This window comes from Sturnus vulgaris, chromosome 6 (genome assembly GCF_052056855.1).
Source record: "Sturnus vulgaris isolate bStuVul1 chromosome 6, bStuVul1.hap1, whole genome shotgun sequence".
In the NCBI taxonomy this organism is placed as follows: domain Eukaryota; kingdom Metazoa; phylum Chordata; class Aves; order Passeriformes; family Sturnidae; genus Sturnus; species Sturnus vulgaris.
The window spans coordinates 18,711,865-18,726,058 of NC_142248.1; positions in this window are offsets into that span (position 1 = coordinate 18,711,865).

Sequence of the window (14,194 nt, forward strand, 5' to 3'; positions counted from 1 at the left end):
CTTTCCACTAGCAGAAATCCTCTTTAAGAGAAGTTTTTTGACTCCTGAATTTTCCTTTGAAAGTATGTAAGTATCACAGGAAGGTATCCAGAACTGAGGCAATGCCACTGGTGTGGTCTGGTTGGCCCTCAGAAGGAACTTGCCATTGAATGGCACAGCAGTAAATACTGAATAATTCAATCACACATGTGATGGGAGCCATGCTGCCCAAATCCCAAGAACAGAAAAAAAGGTTTGACAGTCTTCACTATTGAAAACTGGTATTGTCTTGTTCAGGGAAGAAATTCATACTAAGAGACACTTGTACAAAACACAGGAGAAGCATGAGTTGTGGTCAGTATTTTAAACAAGACAATAAAAGGGGAAGATATTCAGATTTTTTGCTCTGGCATATCATGTTGGCTGCTCTTGGAATTTAATACAGAGGAAGCAGAAACGTAAAGTAGCTACTGGTCTCTATACAACTCATATGAATAAGGGTGACTGTAAGAATTTCTTCTTTCTATTCTTTTCCCTCAACCACAAATAAAGTGAGAAAAATATTTTCATATGACCATTTTGAACAACAGTTTAAGGTGTTATCACAGTAGCAATCTGTGTTATGCTGTTGATAATACAGGTTACAGAGGAAGTACTTGGAATCTACTGGTGCACATTCAGTGTTGTAGCTTTTTCTACGTTTTAAGTCTGAGCTTTAAGTTGTAAATGTCAAACACAGCAAAAGAAAAAAGTTAGTCCTGCCATGAAATAATGAAACATTCCATTTGTTTTATAATCATCACAAGTCATTACTAAGCATGCTATTTCATCAGTATTAAGGTCTTTCTACTTGCTGAACAGAGTAAACTGAAAACTGTTTATTGAAAACCAGTGTCAGGCAATACAAAAAGCAACCTTTAATTTATGCCATGAAACCTAAGTACTATGAAATAACCTGGCTTTTTTCCCCCCCAGAGTAATTGAAGTAACATAAACTATAGAGCTCACTATGCCATGTTAGTAGGAGTCCTCAGAGAGACTCATTCATTGTCATCTGTTTTGATGCTATGATCCTCTAATTATTTGAGAAATTTTGGAATTACCTAAAAGACTCAGGATGAAAAAAGACAAAAGACCTGTTAAAAAATGCCAGCAAAGAACATGCTAGGAAAGGAAGTTTGTAAGAATAGTGACCTGGGTGGCATTTCAGGCATTATGAGTCAGAGGACTGGAGTGCTGGGTCCTCTGGTGGGGAATTGCCTTTGGTTCCCTGTGTGGGCAGACACAGGTTGGCTTTCACTGCTTGATTTTATTTATGGAAGACTGCATGTTAAAATTATTCTTCAGGGCTGCTGTTGTCAGAGAACTGCATTGTCTGGCCTGTCTGTGGTATAAATTTTAAAAAAATAGAAGGGAAAAGTATATTGTTTGTGCATGAGAGATTTTAAATCCACTTATTTCATAGTGAATCTGAAGGTTTTCCTGTTGTTTTATTTTTTGTCTTCTATTCTGAAGAACTATTTTCCCCCGTAGGACTGCTGAAGCAAGAAAAGAGGACTTGGGTCGATTGTCATTTTCATTAATGTGGGCTACAAAGTAGATGTCAGAGCTGAAGGAGAGTATAATAACGTATGACAGACAGTATAAGGTAATAAGAAAAAACAGCTAGTAATTCTACTATTTTGCTACATCCAGGTAGTTTTAAAAATAGAGGAACTGAGAAAATCTATAGTTTAAAGTAGCTGAGCAGCAAAGGAGAAAGGTAATAGAAATAGCAGATTAAAAATTACATGAAGTCTAACAGTCACAACTTCACAGATATCTTAAACACTGCAGCTCCTAGATTTACAGACTGATAATCTATAAATGGATATATCAAATACTAAAACAGTTGTTTGTCTGTGTGACTATAGTTGCTACTCTTGTGAACATTGCAAATTTAGAAGCTGGCTCAAATCATGCAAGGTCTTTTCATTCTCCAGAGAGAATTTGCATTCTATTTATTTAAGAAAATAATTAAATATCCTTAAGGAACAAATTGTTAGTAGATGCAAGTGTTTTATTTCTCTTATATAGCTTCTTTAGAGCATATTAGAAAAAACCTATGTCACAGATTAATTTTTTTACTCTTATGATCTGCTATCAAATGGGAAAATAATTCTCTGTGATGAGATAAGAATATATCATTATATGTAATTTTCCATCTTTTGATGAGGAATATGTGATATCTTCAGACTAGTTACTGTCACTAGATAATTTTCAGAATGAGGACAGTATTGCAGTTATGAATCAAATGCAATTTGGATGCTAGTCCATGTTTTCCCTGGAGTTTGAGTAGCATAAATGCTGTGGTAAAAAACAAACAAAAGCACTGCTCATGGAACTCGTTCGTGCCAGAACTGTTAGGATGCTAAACACACGATGGACCACATCCAATAGGAGTTTCCAAATGAAATTCAGGACAATTGTTTTCAAGGTCCCCTCCTCAATTATTGCAGGACCACCTAAGTAGTGGTGGAAAAGTCTGAACAGAAAACACTGCCTGACTTTCAGTACCCATCCTAAAATTTCAGGGTTCATTTACATAAAGAAATACTTACATATTAAGTAATGGTGTACATACATGCAGCAACTAGGTGTCCTAGCTGTGTTGTTTTACCACCAATCAACCTCTAATTAACAACAAAATACCCCAAAAACTAAACAAAAACCCCCAAATCCACATCACACAATCAAAAAAAAAAAAATTGCTGAAAGTCATTAAGTATTTCTGTTGATTCAATAGAAATCCATCTGTGTAAAACTGATCTACAAAGAATCACAGCCAGAGTTTGCCTTCCATATTTTGTGATCGTTTGCTTCCTGAAAGGTGAATGTAGAAATGTCACCAAAATATAGAGAGGCACTTTATTCATCCAAGAAGAACAGGCGTGTGCACATCAGTTTTTCAATGCATATAGCTGGAGGAAATCATGGGAATGGTTTGAAGGCTCCTCAGCAAATGGATGACTTGTGACCAGCAAGCTTGACCTTGGGAAGTAAAATTTAATGCAAACAATAGAATTCAAAATTGTAAGTGCCAAACAATCTTTTCCGTACGGAGCTGATCAGCCCTTCTTGGGCCCAGATAACTTGTAATTATCAAAAAATTAAGTTTCTTCTTAAAGTTTCATTTATATCTTTAAATGTTAGTTCTCACACATGCCAATTTAAACACTAGTTATTTTTTCCAACATAGCTGCTTTCCTCGAAACTGAAGTAAGATTTTTCAATCCATGTATTATCTAGAAGCCTTGTAAAGCTATATTTGTTGAATCTGAACAGAATTACTTGATGGCTTTATCTGCAAAAGCAGACAGTGTGTCAGAATTCATTAACAATCCACATCTTTATCGGAAGATTAGAGAAATCAATTGTTTCTTTTTGAAAACTGTAAACCTTTGCACAAATCAGTTATCCTAATTTGTATTAATGGGTTTACTTGAACAGTGGAAATCTTGTGAAATATGTTTAGTAGTGAAATAGGCACAGAGGTTTTTTTACTGTCTTTGAAAGTAATTAAACCTTTTCTAGATAGGTGACTTTAGTAGGAGCATAGTAATACTGATATGTAAAGTATAAAACTATTTTAATATTTATATTCTTCAATTTATTATCTAAGAAATCATGTGTACAAGGAGAAAAACTGTCCATGTGTTATATCTGAGATGAATTGAGGAAGAAATGAAAAGCTACCACAGCATTTTTGTGTCCTATGCTAGATATTCTCTTGCCCTCAAAGCAGGCACAATGAACTGTCCTGAAGCATTCACTTCCTTTTTTCATTTATTTAGTGTGGTTCCTATCTTTAGTTGCTAAGATAAGAATGGATTTAAAAAAATTTCTAACAGGACTGAATAATTAATAAGTACTACAAATAGAAAAAAAAAATCCTAAAAGTAGGCAAAGACTTATTAATGAAAAAAAATAAAGCTTTTATTCAAGATCAGCTCACCAAGAAGAATCTATACTTCGATTTGGTAATATTGCTTTATTAGATGGTAAGTCAAGTATTACCAAAGGCACAAGTCACAGTTAGATGCCTAACTCCTTTTATATCTTAAAAAAATATCCCCATAGTCCTTTCCTGAAGCAGCATTTTTTTCCCTCTCACATGTTCAAAGTCATATGCCTATTCTTTTTACATCACGATGAAAAAAACCTGCAGGCACAAACTTTATGCTATAATGGCCTTTTCCAGCTCTCATTGATTTCACTGGAAGTTGGATGAGGACCCCTGAGCACAACTAAGACATAAATGCAAGGACAAAGAACTACAATTTTTCTCTAAGCATGATCTTTTCTCTTATATTGGTCAATCATATAGTAACTTCTAGAACTTCAAGTTCCTCAGTTATATGACTGCCCAAGAGAATCACTTAGAGAAAATTTACTGTGCTTCAGTAAAAAGCCAAATGGTTTCATTTGATGTTCAAATCAATCCTTTCTCAAAGATATATATTTTATAGATTAAAATTTCCCTTCAAAGGATTCCATCTTGCTTTGACTGACATTTGTCATGTAGATACAGTAGAGAAAGATTATTTCTCTCGACAGCAGGCTGATGACAAAACATCTATACTATGATTAAACTAATTTCTAGATTAGAAGGATCACACTAGAACATTTTATAGCTGGCATTACCATGAAAGTTGCAGTAATTAGTCTGCATTTCAGCATTTTACATTTTTTTACAAGTGTCTGAGATTTTTCATCAGGACTACACAGAACAAAGAAAAATGGCAACGTGACCTGCAAGATTTTTTTCATTCTAGTAACCTGTCACTGATATTTATCTGATTTTGAGGGAAATTTCATACTGATCACAGTTCTAGAAATTGACATCATATTTATAAAGGCAGACATGTTTGACCTTTTAATTCCTAATTCTGTAAACTTTGAACAGGTAAGCCTTTTTTTCCTTTTAGAAATCCCACTTTTATTTTTTACAGTTTTCACTGTGTGTGTGTTTCAGAATGTGAAGGAAATTTCTTGAGAAAAAAAGGCACTTTGGTTTGGCTAAATAGGGCTGAAAAAGTGTTTTTAGGTAGGTGTATTTTAACATGAAAAAGGTTAAGGAAAAATATAATTTAAAGTGTTGGGTTATGCTCTGAAGAAAGGAAAGCTAGAATTAAGGCACGTTATATGAGCTCTGTTTTTGAGAGAGGTTAAGGTCAAAGAGGAATTATTAGGATAATTGAACAGGACTATTCTTCAACAGAAATTGCTAACCTTGTTAGTGCTTTATAGACCTTACTAAGCAGATCATATACCAGTACAGAGTGAACTTAGGCGTCATTCAGAGCCAGTGAAGTGGTCAGGCAGGATTCAAGTGGGATGGCATACAGGAATGTGTCTTGGGGTGTCACATTAGCAGCCTGGATCTAACTCTTAAGGCTAGAGCCTAGAGACAGAGTTTGCAAAGAAACCCAGAAACATTCTGTAACTCTGTGTGCCTGCTGATGCCCAAGCCAGCCTATCTCACAGCTGAGCCAGGTGTGCACCAAATGGTCTTTGCACCAAATAGCTCAAATGAACAGCAGTCCGTGACCCCAAAAGAGTTGAATCATTCCTATAACTCTGTTAGGATTAGCATCTTTTCCTTGCCTTGTGTTCTTCCCGGACAGATATATCAAACCACCCACTTTTTTCTTTAAACTTGCTTTGTGGTAATAATAACTCTGGACATTCTAAGGTAAAACACTTGGTGCACACTTGTGGATTTTTTAATCAGGGATCTGTGTGTCAAACAATCTTTTGCTCTTAACTCCTCAAAAATTCAACAAGTCAGTCCTAAATTGTAGGGAAAAGAGTCCAGAAAGGATTATACATGCAAAGACAATTGCTTTAAGTTGGAAAAATTTTAACCATTTCACACAGACAATAAATCCTACAGTAGCTCATGTTTCTAGGGATTGATGCCTTATGTACCACTTGTGTGGCTCAGAAAGGAAAAGAAAAAGAAACTTTAGACAGTCACTGCTTCCATACTTGCCTGATGAAAAATGACTGTGTGAAACAAGGTTTTTAAAGGCCTCTGATGAGACTTAAAGTGGAAGGTATTCAGCCGTATAAAATATGAATAGGTGAACAATCCAACAAGTAATGCCTCAGAGCATCAGAGCCCTCACAAATCACAGTTTCAAAAATATGTTGAAGTATCCATTTAGCAATAAGAGGCTTGTTCAACACCTGTTCTTGAGTAACCATAGAAAATAGTTATTTAATTTTATAACTGCAATATGGCAAATAAATAACAATTTTTTGCTGTCTGATGTTGCAACAGGTTCAAAAGTTCAGCTTCAGTCAATGCATGCACCCATCATAGTGTACAGATTACAATACTACTGGCAGGTGCTGCTAAATATGAAATACTTTTAATATACTTGTCAAGTATTATATGAAGAATCCTGTAAAAGGGAATCAAATTGAATCTGTGTGATAATATTTTATATCTAGTTTATGTATATATTTATATATGTATTTATGAATACAGTTTTTCAAAGTCCCCCATTGTTCCACTAAGAATTAACATGCCGAGACAATCTGAATATTAGTAATTTGTACTTGAAATTTAAAAAATTTTACTTTTTTGCTTTATTGGCGGTGGACTGAAATGATGAAAAGAATGACTAGATGAATTTCTCAAACATGTGGTTAGTTCATTGCTGCTGTTGTTTGACAGAGAAAGATTTTAGGACTGAAAACCTATCCTGTGTTTCATTCTTTGTGATTCTACTATTATGGGAAGCAGTTATAAAAGTGCTAAAGTCAGTAAGCAGAAAACTTTAATTTGGTAGTACATTACACTTGCACAGGTGTTAATGAGTACAAAAGATGCAAGGAACGAAGAGGCAGCCCCAGACACCATCTATCCAAAAAATTATCCAAGATATTCATCTCCATCACTCTTCATGTCTTCTCTTTTTCTCAGCAGCTCACTAGACGGTAATGTTCTCAGATCAAATATTCTCTATAAATTGGGAGAACATTTAGCTGATTTATGAGGCTTTTAGCTATTACACATTTACCTACTCAATAAAAGTACTTACATCATACGACACACGAGCTACCTCCACAATCCAAGAATCACTCTTAAAGTGACACATACATCAAATTGTAATGTGATTTCCTGTACCTAATGTATCACTTAAGGGAAAATAACAGGCATTCCATTGTAGAATTTTTTTTCTTCATTAATTGTTCTTTGTTTTCTCAGACAGCAGGGTTTTTTTGCTATTGTGGCCTCCTCTTACACATAAATATGTTCTGTAGCATTAAAAACAGAGCTAGAAGGTAGAGACAGGTTCTGGAAGTGAGAGAAATACAGAGATTGTGATTCGCTTAATATTCCTTTTTTGTTTTCTGCCTTGGAATTAAGTCATAGATAATGTTATGTAAATAATTTTTTTTAAATTGAAAATTTCATGGATTTTGATGAAAATACATGTCTTGTTTGCAAAATAGACCAACCAGCTTATTTCTGAACTATTAATTGAGCATCAGAATAAAACAAGTTATATTTAATATTTAATAACTGTGGCTTTTTGGCCAACATGGCCTATTAAGTACACATTTCATTGCATTAGAGGATTATGCACTATTTAGGCTATTATTTTAGAATCCAAGATCCAGTGTCACTATAAGATCCTGGAATAAAGTGAAAATGGAGGGTAAAAAAGTCACAAAGAAGGAGGTAGATAAGATTGATTGTTTTTCATGGAAACTCCAGCCAGAACCTGAGTTTACAAGTCCTGACTAACCTTTGGAAATATTGAGACTCTAAATTGAGATTTTGACCACCCACTTCCTCAGAATATAATTACAATACTTCCTACTGCAATTCCACTTGTAAAAAAAAAAATTGAACAAGCTATCATCCAAGATGTAAAGTTTCAAACATCTTTGGTCAAGTCTCTTTTTCATTTATAGCCTGCTTGTTCATACCTGAAATCAAGTCTGTCAGCCAGTAGAAACAACAGGTGAGACAAACCTGTGGTGGTTTTGCAGGGTCAACTATCAATAAACCACTGCACTAGTACAAATATTTACAATAGATAAATGCTAGTGAATCTATGATACCAACTTCAGACAGAGAGTGGCTGAGCAGTGGACTTGACAAGTCAGGATTTCAAGACCTTGATTCCATCAGTTCATATAGGCATTATTATAATAGAAAATCTAGGGGCATTTTTTGAATAAATGATGTCCAAAAGAAGGTTTCCAGTATTAAGGTTGACATCTTAGCTTCTGCTGAAACCGAAAAATAAAGCTTTTGCATAGTGGTTAAAATATCTTAACTTCCTTTTGTAGCTGTGGACTGTTAATCACAATATATGCTATTTAACCTCTACTAAAGATTAAAAAAATTGACTATAATTTTTTTCTCAAAGCAAATTTCTAGAGAATATGACTGTCACTTATGTCTGCATATGTACCTATGAATAAAGGCTTTATAAAAAATAATGTAAAAACCTTCTTGAGGAAAATCTGACTTTTAGCAGATGTTTTGCAACCTTTAAAAATCTAAGCATCTGCATATCACTGGCAGCTTTTCTTTCAAAACGGCAAAAGTTTGGTTTGATTCAATTCTGGGAGTATGATAAGCATTTGGGTAACTTTGGTCCATACCAAGTGGGCTGTGACAAAATTTAGCTTCCTTATTATTGAAATTATGTGTTCGTGTTGCTAAGAAAAACGAACCTGAAAGGCTTGAGAATAAATATTTCTTAAATTATTTACTTTCTTGACATTGAATAGGAATACATGATATGGCTGAGTGTAGTCTGTGTTAATGCTGATTAACAGACTACACTCAGCCATATTATGCAAATGCAGATAACAAGGCACAGACATCTGCCAAATGTGCAAAACTGAAGGCTGGTAGTATCACTAAACCGTGTTACCATTGATAACTCTGATCTAGGGCAGTCTGTCAAACATGCATTGAAATCATACATTGAACAGCTTGGTTAGGTATTGCCTGCACCTTTCTGAGGCTCTCACTTGTTACTCCCTCGTCAGTCTTCTAACCATTCAGGAGGAATGAGCAGACAAAATTTTCTTGTCAAAAGAGCCCTGTACAAAACTTTATCCCATTGAGGTCGGCCCATTGAGATTCTTCAGATTCTTCATAGCCTAATCCCACTTCATCACCTTGGATTACTGTCAAAATATTAATAACTGCTTCTAGCTAGCTTCTTTTTCAGAGCTTCTTTTTTTATTTAGTTAAATTTAAAGTCAGTTCCTTATTTATTTCCTTCTGGCTAACCCCCATGCTTGAAAACAAGATCTGTAAAATTATTCTTCTGTCTGCAATAAATCTGTCATTTAAACTTCATTTTACATAGTGTCTAGTAAATATTTTTTTTTTAGATGATTAACTGTTAAATAACCATTATTATTATATGTTTATATTATACTCTCAGTCTCTTGTTCATACCTGGTGTATAAGCTTCACAGGGAAGGAATTTTTTATTTGCTATGATCCTTTATCTCACACGGTATAGTGTGATATTGTGTTTTGACTTTAGTTCCCTTATCATGGAGACAAAATCATATCAACAAGTACTGAAAATCAGCCTGAGTTTTTTAGATGAAGTCTGGTCTGTAGGTAAGAACGGCTGATGATCTTACACACCATGGATGCAAAAGGTCTGTGCAGCTGTGTGGAAAGATAAGAGGGACAGACTAGTTTATGTCTTGACAAGTCTTCTCTGCAATGAGGGCACGTGTGACATTCTTCTTGAACTAATGCAGCAAGACAAGCAACTAATAAATCTGCAGGAGGCAGTTGATGATCTTGAAACTGAGCAAGAGCTTTTGATCTCTGTAGTCTGCCAAACAGACTTCACAAACTGTGATGGAAAAGTTATTTACCAATTATTCTATTTTCTGTTTAAGGGGAAACATTCTAGCATAATTAATGAATAACATGAACAAAGTTTGGTTAAATTGAGAGAAATGCAGTGCATTATCTTGCAACACACTTCACTGCATATGATTTATTTTTAGGAATTTCACTCACTATTAGGGATTATTTTACACATCAGGTGTGTTCTCACTGAAGTTCATAAAAGCTGCATTAGTCTCAGTTGCATGAAATATTAAGATAGCTTCAAAGGTTACTTTCAAGGTCATATATTTTGACAAAATATTGTAGAAGTGACAAAAATATTTGGCAGTCTGTTCTGTAGAGTAAGACTTTATTAAGAACCCAATGGTTAATCATGAAGTTAACACATACAATGATTGCCTGCTCTGCCCTCACCTTGTTTCCTATTAATTCAACATCACACCATGACAGTAGAGCAGATTGTCATCACTTCATGGCATTATACATAAAATGTGTTGTTATAAACATTGCAGCAAGTCAAGATGTAGGATATGCAGCTAGAGTAACATGTTTGGTGAAAAGTGATACCTTATCTCTCTCTGAATTTTGTTCCTCAGTTTAAACATCAGTGAAAAGATTTTTGCAAGATCTGTTTATCATTATTCAGTGCTGGAAAGGAGGCAGACCAGAGAAACAGAACATTCTTTCAAAATCAGGAAGCAACAGTGAGTGTCTTGGAAAGCCTCTGAATACACTGAAACAGAATAACATGTAACATAAAACATAACATAAAATAACATAATATAACATATATCATAACATAACCATCACCTTATGAAATAGAATAATTAAGTATGCTTCTAGTAAGATGAAGAAGAAATGTTTATTTTGTTTCTTGGGAAGTTTAACAAGTTTAGGTATAGGGACTAAATTAGACAAAATGTGACAAAAATAATTAAAGTAACTTTATATATTGTAAAGTAACTTTTTATGTACGTGAGAAAAAATTCAGGTTTGAATTTTCAAAATTAAATGTTCTGTTAAGATCATTCTTATCCACTGAATTAAAATTACATGGAAAAATTCCACTCTAATGAACAAACATCTTTAGGATAAATACCTATGATTTTTAAAATTATGAATAACAAATACTTTTTATGTTCTTTATTATTCTGAAACATAAATATTCTAATAGAAAAAGTTGTATTAAAGAACTGTTATCTGATAGGAGAAGGTTTTTCTTTTTTTTTTTTTTTTAAAAGGAAATAAGAATAAGGAAACTGCTATACAAAGCTGTCATAAAATAGCTAAAGTAGAACCTGGGTACCCAAGCGAATATTTTGTAACACACATGCACAAATCTAGAACTAGAAGATGGTCACATCTGTAACACTGCAGCAAAACTCTTTGTGCTTTATTCAGTTTTGTTCTGTAAAGTCCAGGTTTTCTCCGTTACCCATGAGAAACTCTATTTCATAGCCTATGGAAAGCTAAGCAAGTCTTTTCTGATATTCAGCAAAAATTTACCCTTACCAAAATTTATCATGTTTTTCTAGTATAGCCCCATAAATATTTTTTAACCCCAAGAAATCTTTAGAATAGAAAGATAGTTATCCTGTTATCACTTCATCCTCACTCCAGGTAATATATTTTTTCATTCTGCTTTTCTTAAATTGAGATCACAGCTCTAAATATTACTTTCATTTCTTCAGCTTGTGCTGTACTCACTTCTATTTGTCTATATTTTGGAGCACTGAAGGGATTAGAACAGCGTCTAATGCACAAGGGACTATTTCATCAAGGCTGTATAGAGATATGCACTCGCCTCTTTTCCTGATAATCTGATGCCTCTGCAAAATCTTTTTCCCTTGATCAAAAAAGGATCGATGTACAGTGTTGTATTACATGAGCTATTTTTCCTGTTATCATAAAGAAAAAGGGCTGACTCATCATTCCCCCTAATTATCAGATGTTCATTGACTTTGGTGGCTGTACTGGGGTGGGGAGGTTGGAATGCTGTGTTGCTGTGGATTAAAGAGAGCTGTGCCTGCTCCAGCTGCACAGTGGACTCTGGGCATCATATCCTTCTCAGAAAATAGACTGAAAGTACCATGGATTCGGTACAATATTTGAAATTTAGCAGCTCAAATGGAATTTCCTGCAACCTACAGCTGTGAAAGCAGTGAGTTAAACTGAAAATCTCTTCTAGGAAGATCTAAGTAGTGACAGAGGATCTCATTGCTCCCTCTGCAAAGTGTATAAGGGAACTATGGTGGTATTTGACTCCCCTGTAGAACTGACTGAAATAGTGATGGCTAGCCTGATCAACCAAAAAACTGCACTGCTGGATATTTTCTTTGATATTCCCCATAACATCTATCCTAAACCAAAAGATGCTTCTCAGATGCAGAAAACTGAGCACTGTCCTAATTAGTCAGTCCTGATTCTGCTCAGCCCTCCCAGTGATTTGTCCTCTTGACCCAGATTCAAGTGTTAGCAGTATTAACAAATCTTATTCTCACCCTGACCATCAGCTAGTGTGATGATCTGGAGTTTTACACGGGCATTGACTCTGGAGCCTGAAACCATGAACAGTAGCTGGGGCAGAAACGCTGCCACAGCCACGGACTTGTTCATGGAAATTAGGCAGTTGCTCTGAAATGCAGACAGGCATTTGTGTCTCACAGGTTTTATCTTTCATCAGGACTGTGACAGAGCTGCAGTGACAATTATTTTTCCTGCCTGATAGATTTCTTTCTAGTTTAATGTGTTAACATTTGTGCTTAAGTCCTTTGTGCAAATAGTACTGCTGCAGCAGTTTTGCTAGGGAAATGGGATGCACAGCTCTTCTTGTTCTCTACAATTTTTTTTTTCAATTCCTTTATTGTTTTTATCATTTAAACCTGTATTACAGGAACTGAGATTTGAGAATTCAGGTGCAAAAAAGACAGGAGGAGCACTTTAAGCCAATTCTGCTGACCAAATAACACCAGGGTCTTGTTAACAAACACCATAATTCTTATCTCAGATTAAAAAAGTTTGCAATGTATCATTACCCTTCATTAGAAATAGTCTTGGTAAGGACAGAGCTGGAATGCATTGGAAACAAAGCAAGTAACTGTAACTTCTCTGTGTAACGTAGTTAAAATAACAAAACTCTTAAGGCAGCTGGAAAAGTGATGCCTTCTACTCTAAGCACAGGCGTGTTTCAAAATCCCAAAACCATAAAATAAATAAATTTATGCTTCTGTTTGCAAAGGGTCTGCCTTTGTGTACAGGTAGATCATAGGGAACTAGACAATAAGAGAGGAAATGCTGAGAAAATACCGTGCATGAATGGGGCTTTATAGTGCGTCTGCAAAGAAATCTGAAATAGCAAAGAAAGAAAGGAAAGAGCAGCTTGGGATATAGTGCTGTAAGTGAAAAAAAGCTTCCTTCCTGTTATTTTCCTAAGACACTCAGGGAGCCAAAGATATATATGTTCATTATCAGTAAGCAGAATTAGATCAAGGATCTGAACTTTTTTTTTTCTGTTGACGAAAAACCCCACGCAACTATGAATATTTGTTGGCTATTTGGGTACAAAAACAGTAATGTTGCCTAAAGCAGCAGCTTGTCTGGAGCCCACACTTTCCCTACAGTCTATAAATTGCTATGGTGGGAAACGAAACATTTCCAATCTTATCAGTTTTTTCCTAAATCTTGTCATTTTTTGGGTGATGTCCAGAAAGATTATCAAAGAGTCTTGGGTTATGTTAACATTCCCCCATGCATTCCGATGAGAATGGCCCTTCCAAGGCAGTTCAATAAACAGATAAATCAAGGGAAGACATTCATAGGCATATCAACAGTGGGATATTTAATATAAGTTACAACTTCCTCTCTTCACACTAGCAAGCTGTTAATAGCATTCGATTCTTCTGCTGCAAAATTATACATTAATTTTTAAAGGATAGCTCTAGACAAGTGAAAAATTGGCAACGTACCATTCCACAAATTTATTTTTAAATTGTTTTCCCAGTTGCAGGGCTGGTTGTATCATATTTTAATAAATATATCATTCAAATTAGCAAGAGTCATATGAAAGTAAATTGGGTTTTGAACAGGAGAATTCAAATGACAAAAATTGGCTAGGTTGCTGCTTGTTTTTTGTTCAGCTCACCTTTACAAAATGACCATATGTTATATCTTCATTTCTTGGCAACTGCAGAGTTGCATGCAGATACAGTCCTTCTGTTGATACTCTTTTTTCATTGTAGTGCTTCTGTCTAGAGGCGTCATTTTGTGAACAGCTGTAATGTTGTTATTAAAAGCAATACATATATTTTAAAACAAAATAGT